The following is a 6237-nucleotide window of genomic DNA, read 5'->3' as shown; positions in this document are numbered from 1 at the left end:
TGTGTTTTGTAAGTCACTGTGAGAATACAAGTATAGAACTTGAGACTCCAAGTTGAAGGGGCATGAGCATATGAGAGAAAAGTGATTTAGAACTAGAGTCTACTAGAGTAGCATGTTCAAAACACTCAAAGAGGGGCTGGAGAGATGCCTCGGCAGTTCAGAGCGCTGGCTGCTCTTTCAGAGGGCCTGGGCTATGTCCCAGCACCCACGTGGTGGCTCGCAACTGTCAGTAACTCCAATTCTAGGGGACCCAATGCCCTTCTCTGGACTTCTCTGGTACCAGACACACACACACAGTCCCCATGTACACACATGCAAGGCAAACGTTCATATGTAATGAATAACATATGTAACAAAGTAACAAAAAGTAAATAAATAAACAAATAAAATATTACAGCAACTGGAGAGATGGCTCAGCAGTTAAGAGCACTGGCTACTCTTCCTGAGGACCCCGGTTCAATTCCCAGCACCCACATGGCAGCTCACAATTGTCTCTGACTCCAGTTCCAGGGGATCCAACACCTACACACAGACACACATGCAGGCAAAACATCAAGGCACATAAAATAAGTAAATAATCATTAAAAAATAAAGTCATCAAATTTATTTTTTAAAAACAGAATATTATAGCCGGGCGGTGGTGGCGCACGCCTTTAATCCCAGCACCCGGGAGGCAGAGCCAGGCGGATCTCTGTGAGTTCGAGGCCAGCCTGGTCTCCAAAGCGAGTTCCAGGAAAGGCGCAAAGCTACACAGAGAAACCCTGTCTCGAAAAACAAACAAACAAACAAACAAACAAAAAAACCAGAATATTATAAAAACGGAGCCAATTTTGTGGTGGTGCATATCTGTAAATCTAATGTTGATGAAAGCAAGAGGCAGAGGATCAGGAATTCAAGGCTGTGCTTTCGGGGTTGGGGAGTTGGGGGGGATATAAACAATGTCTACTCCTTCTCCTAAGGGCCTAGTTACAAGCCAAGGCATGATTCCATCGAAGTTCATCCTGGAGAACCAGTGAGTTTATTGAGGGGTCACCTACAGGGGTGTTGGTACTCCCACCCCACAAAGAGTCACACTGGAAAACCTTTACAGAGCAGGGATGAGGGCTGTCCCATAGCCATGTAGATGGAGACCTTCTCCTGCAGTCTCCCCTGGCCTATACACTAACCCCTTCCCCAGGCTGGGGGCGTGTTGAAGGGGCAGGTGGTAGAGAGCAGCTGGATACTCAGGTGATGTCTCTTGTAGGGCAGAAGAGGGAGGATTCGAAAAAATAGACCTGTTCCTCACAGTGTTCTCGGAGCTGATAGACAGGCTCCTGCCTCAGGTGCTAGGCCTCAAGGAGCCCCATGCTTTTCTATGTGCACGCTTTGGTGTTTATAAATGGGCTGGCATCAGAATGCTATACAGACAGGAAATCTCAGGCAACCAGACTCACAGCGGTCTTTGCTGACAGAATGCCTTCTGGAGAGTTTACTAAATCCTTCCTCTGAAGCCTAGGATTAGCCTTGACTAGCACAACTATCTAATGTCCAGAAAGGTTCTGTTTGGGTCCTGTTCACCACTGCTCCCCTGCAGGGCTCTCTCCAACTCTGTATACTCACCTACATCCAGCCTGTAGTTAATGGTTTGTTTATAATTTTGTGTGTGTTTGTTTTTGTTTTTCAAGTCAGGGTATCTTAGTTAGGATTTCTACTGCTATGAAGAGACACCATGACCATAGCAACTCTTACAAAGAAAACATTTAATTGAGGTGGCTTAGAGTTCAGAGGTTCAGTCTATTATCATGGTGGGACATGGCAGCGTGCAGGCAGACATGGTGCTAGAGAGGTAGCTGCTACATGTTAATATGGGGGCAACAGGTAGTATACTGTCTCGCTGGGCATGGCTTGAGCATATACGAGACCTCAAAGCCTGCCTCCACAGTGACATACTTTCTCCTACAAGACCACATCTATTCCAAAGGGCCACACCTCCTAATAATGCACACTCCTTTGGGGGTCATTTTCTTTCAAGCCACCACACAGGGTTTCTCTGTGTAGCCCTGGCCAGCTTAGAACTCGCTCTGTAGACGAGGCTGGCCTTGAACTCAGAGATTCGCCTGCCTCTGCCTCCTGAGTGCTGGGATTAAAGGTGTACAACACCACCACCTGGCTGTTTGTCATTTTCTTTTATATGCACGTGGTGTGCGTGCTGCGTGCGTGCGTGCGTGCGTGCGTGCGTATTCACATACTATAAAAAAAGCATATGCTGACATTTGCATGTGTATGAAGACCAGGAACTCTGCCCACTTCCTTCGAGACAGGGTCTCTCATTGACCCAAATTTATCAATTGCACTAGAGTGATGACTAGCAAGCTCCAGGAACCTGTCTGTTTCTGTCTCCCCAATGCTGAGATTACAATCATGGGCCAAAATGCTCCAGCATGTTTGGTTCTAGAGATTGAACTCAAAGGCATGTGAGTATAAGCCAACGGCTCCACTACCAACCCTAGTCTCTATAATTCTTTCCTTTTATGCAAGTGGCCTTGTCTGGCCAGAAATGGTGTTGCAATAAGGAAACATAAACATAGGAGAAATGGTGACATGTCCAGGGTTTGTTAGTTTGGGTTTGAAGCAGGGTCTCACTCTGTAGTCTAGGCTAGCCCATAACTCACAACAGTTCTCCTGCCTCAGCCACCCAAGTGCCGAGATTACACGTGTGAACCACTTACCAGATAGTGGAACTGACTTATACCATGCCCAAATATAATCTAAGATAAAGACTTTGACCTGGGGAGGCTAGCAAGATGGCGAAGCCGGTGAGAAGCACCTACCATCAATCCTGATACCTGAGTTCTGAGTTGAGTCTCTGGGTCCCACATAGTAGGAGAAACTGACTCTCAAAAGGTTGTATTCTGGCCAGGTGGTGGTGGCACACGCTTTTAATCCCAGCACTCAGGAGGCAGAGGCAGAGGCAGGCAGATCTCCATGAGCCTTCTCCAGGAAAAGCACAAAGCTACACAGAGAAACCCTGTCTCAAAAAACAAAACAAAACAAAACAACAACAACAAAAAAAGGTTGTATTCTGACCTCACATGTGGGCTGGAGAGATAGCTATTCTAGAGGACCTGGGTTCAATTCCAGCACCCACATGGCAGCTCACAACCATCTGCAACTTCAGTACCCAGGGATCTGATGCCCTCTTCTGGCCTCTGCAGCCACCGCCACCAGGCATGCACATGATGCACTTGCATACTTGTAGGCAAACATGTCTTTATGGTTTTTCGAGACAGGGTTTCTCTGTGTAGTTTGGCGCCTGTCCTGGATCTCGCTCTGTAGACCAGGCTGACCTCTAACTCACAGAGATCCACCTGGCTCTGCCTCCCAAGTGCTGGGATTTAAGGCATGCGCCACCACCACCTGGCATAGGCAAACACTTCTATACATAAAATAAAAAGTTTTTTTTAATAAGACTTTCATTTTTTTTTTCAAAAAGCAGTTCAAAGGTCATCTTTGGCTACATAGCAAGTTCAATATTAGCCTGGACTACATGAGACCCTGTACAAGTATATCTATAAATATGTTTGGCTACATTGTAATTGAAAACTTCTGAATTAAAAAAGACTACATAGGAGCAAAGGATGAGCTCAGTTGGTAGGTCACTTGCTTAGCATGTGCAGATCCTTGGGTTTGAGCATCTAAGCACGGAAACCTGATATGATGGCATATACCTGTAATGCTATCAACCGGTAATAATGGGTAGAGGTAGGAGGATTGGAAGTCTGAGGCTAGCCTGCGTGGGATACAATGTCTTGCCTAAAGGAGGCGGGACAAGATAGCCTGGTGTGATGGTTCATGCCTGTAATCCCAGCACTTGGCAGGCTTAGGGAGGGAGATCACCCATGTGCTACACGGTGAGTCCCAGAGTAACCTGGGATACAAAGTAAGAACAACCTGGGGTAGCATGTCTCAAACACAGAACCAAAAAAATAGAGACGAAGAGAAAGCAAAGAAAAACACAAGTCACAACCAGAAGTGTTGTCTCTCATAAAACTGAGATACAACTGGCTCAAATGTTTAATGAATTCCTGAGGTCAATACAAAAAATGAGGGTTGGGGATTTAGCTCAGTGGTAGAGCGCTTGCCTAGCAAGCGCAAGGCCCTGGGTTCAGTCCTCAGCTCCAGAAAAAAGAAAAAAAAAATGAGCAAAAGCTGTAGACAATCAAAGCCACGCTCAGTTTCCCATAAGCATCTGACTACTCAAATCACCAGTAATTACGGATGTCATTCACACCCGTCAGACTGTTAGAATTTAAAACCTCTCAAAGTATTAACTTGGACTGAGAAGATGGAGCAGCAGGGCTCTCAGTCGCTGCTGGGAAAACATCCCTAGACCAAGCACTCTGAGAGCTCAGTGGTGTCTACTAAGGGAAGCGATTCTGCTCTAAGGCCAGCTTGAGTCTGTATGAGACCTGAGCTAGGGTGTTGGGGTGTTGGGGTGGGTGTTGTGGTGTTGGGGTGGGTGCTGTGGGTGCTGGGTGGGTGGTGGTGGGTGGTGTGGGTGTTGGGGGGTGGGTGGTGTGGGTGTTGGGGTGGGTGCTGTGGGTGTTGGGGTGTTGGTGTGGGCGCTGTGGGTGCTGTGGGTGGGTGTTGGGGTGTTGGGGTGGGTGCTGTGGGTGTTGGGGTGGTGCTGTGGGTGTCGGGGTGGGTGCTGTGGGTGTTAGGGTGTTGGGGGTGGGTGCTGTGGGTTTGTCGTGGGTGTTGGGGTGGGTGCTGTGGGGTGTTGGGGTGTGGAGTGGGTGCTGTGGGTGCTGTGGGTGTTGGGGTGTTGGAGTGGGTGCTGTGGGTGTTGGCTGGGTGCTGTGGGTGTTGGGCTGGGTGCTGTGGGTGCTGTGGGTGTTGGGCTGGGTTCTGTGGGTGCTGGGGTGCTGGACTGGGTACTGTAGTCTATGCTTGTAGTCCTTGCTGCCTGAGAAACTGAAGAGTTGCTTGAACTCACTGCGTTGTTTTCTCTCTCTCTCTCTCTCTCTCTCTCTCTCTGTCTTGCTTACCCCACTGTATGGCCGTGGAGGGCTTCTTGCTAACTGTTCTTATATCTTAAACTAACCCATTTCTATAAATCTAGACCTGGCCACGTGGCTCGTGGCTTACCGGCATCTTTACATGTTGCTTGTCATGGTGGCAGCTGGCAGTGTCTCCCCCTCTCTCTCTTTTTAAACTTTATTTCCTATTTGAGACAGCCTAGATCCCAGGCTGACCTTGAACTGACTCTGTAGACCAGAAAGGCCTTTGCTTGGATTTCCTGCTGCTAAATGAGTAGCTGGTATTATAATCCTGCGCCACTAGGGCCCATCTTATTTGGGGTTGGTTGGTTGATGTGTTTTGAGATAGGGTCTCAAGGAGCCCAGACTGACCTTGAACTTGCTATGTGGCTAAGGATGACCTTAACCAGCCACCTAACTAGTTCTGAGCCCCAGTCCTCCCGTGTCGCTGCCTGCAAGTGCCGTTTCCGTGAGCGTGAGCATTTGGGCGTAAGAACTGGAGCGCAGGCTCTTTTGTATTCCTCTCCATCAGGTCGGCACTTAGGATGCATTTAACCACTAGAGGAAGCCAACTCAGACAGCTTCGACAAAGGAGCGGCTGGTCTTCAGGAGCAGGTTGAAAAGCTTGACTGAGGTGACTTGGAAATGCGGCACTCCTGTTGGCGGTGCCGTTAGTTACCCCTCCTGATGCCCGCAGCGCTCTGCTCTGTCGCCTGGGCGCCTGCTCCACTCGCAGCTGGAGGGCTGCCACACCGAGGACAAAGGCGATGGTGTCCCCTCCAACCCGGCAGAGCCTTTCCCTGCCAAGGCCGGGAGAAGAGAAGCCACATGTGACCCGCGTGTGACCCAGCTCCTGAATGGGCTCCAACTCCGCCTCCCAGCCCTGGCAGTCAGAGGTTCCCAGGCTCAGCAGGCTCGGGGGACAGGCCCAGGGTCACTATGGGGGCTCCTGACACTTTGACTTAATTTTATGGGTATACATGTATGTCTGTGTACCACATGCATGCCTGGTGCCTGCAGAAGCCAGAAGAGGATCATGGATCCTCTGAAACTGGTTATGAGCTGCCATGTGGGTGCTATGAATTGAACCCGGGTCTTCTGCAAGAGCAGCCGGTACTCTTAACAGCAGAGCCATCTCGCCAGCCCCTATATATATCTTTTTTATTGTATTTGTGTGTCTGTGGGTTTGTGCATGTAAGTGCAGTTTGCCCTAAGAGGC

This window comes from Peromyscus leucopus, chromosome 4 (genome assembly GCF_004664715.2).
Source record: "Peromyscus leucopus breed LL Stock chromosome 4, UCI_PerLeu_2.1, whole genome shotgun sequence".
NCBI lineage: Eukaryota > Metazoa > Chordata > Mammalia > Rodentia > Cricetidae > Peromyscus > Peromyscus leucopus.
Note: the sequence above shows the minus strand (reverse complement) of the source record.